The following is a 1132-nucleotide window of genomic DNA, read 5'->3' as shown; positions in this document are numbered from 1 at the left end:
CCGACAGTGCGGCTCTCCCTCAGTACTGCCCCTCCGACAGTGCGGCGCTCCCTCAGTACTGCCCCTCTGACAGTGCGGCGATCACTCAGTACTGCCCCTCCGACAGTGCGGCGCACCCTCAGCACTGCCCCTCCGACAGTGCGGCGCTCCCTCAGTACTGCCCCTCCGACAGTGCGGCGCTCCCTCAGTACTGCCCCTCCGACAGTGCAGCACTCCCTCAGTACTGCCCCTCCGACAGTGCAGCACTCACTCAGTACTGCCCCTCCGACAGTGCAGCACTCACTCAGTACTGCCCCTCCGACAGTGCACCGCTCCCTCAGTACTGCCCCTCCGACAGTGCACCGCTCCCTCCGTACTGCCCCTCCGACAGTGCGGCGCTCCCTCAGTACTGCCTCTCCGACAGTGCGGCGCTCCGTCAGTACTGCCCCTCCAACAGTGCAGCACTCCCTCAGTACTGCCCCTCCGACAGTGCAGCACTCCCTCAGTACTGCCCCTCCGACAGTGCAGCACTCACTCAGTACTGCCCCTCCGACAGTGCACCGCTCCCTCAGTACTGCCCCTCCGACAGTGCACCGCTCCCTCAGTACTGCCTCTCCGACAGTGCACCGCTCCCTCAGTACTGCCCCTCCGACAGTGCTGCGCTCCCTCAGTACTGCCCCTCCGACAGTGCGGCGCTCCCTCAGTACTGCCCCTCCGACAGTGTGGCGCTCCCTCAGTACTGCCCCTCCGACAGTGCGGCGCTCCCTCACTTCTGCCCCTCCGACAGTGCGGCTTTAAGGGCCAATCACTGTATCGTGTGAATGTATGTGTAAGTGTGTGTGTGTATGTTTATTGCAGATTTCCTTGAATAAATCCAGCTGGCTTCCAGTGGATGCGGTGACCGTTTAACGGCTGCTGCGCCCACCCCAATCGCAGCATCGCACGAGAACAATCCCGACTCCCTTTTAGCCAGGATCGCTGGTTTTATTCAGTGAAATGTGCAGGTGCTGTTGCTGCTGTTTTGAGGAACCTGGTGTCACGGAAGCTCAAGGCTATTCTTGGCCATCGAAACTGAGCGAGGAATCTTGTCGAACCTGAAATCACAGCTGCAAAGTGTCACCATCCATAGAGGAGCCACTTTGATTTAAGGATC

This window comes from Somniosus microcephalus, chromosome 12, assembly GCF_052327205.1.
Source record: "Somniosus microcephalus isolate GS21.2 chromosome 12, FLI_Smic_1.0, whole genome shotgun sequence".
Lineage (NCBI taxonomy): Eukaryota > Metazoa > Chordata > Chondrichthyes > Squaliformes > Somniosidae > Somniosus > Somniosus microcephalus.
Note: the sequence above shows the minus strand (reverse complement) of the source record.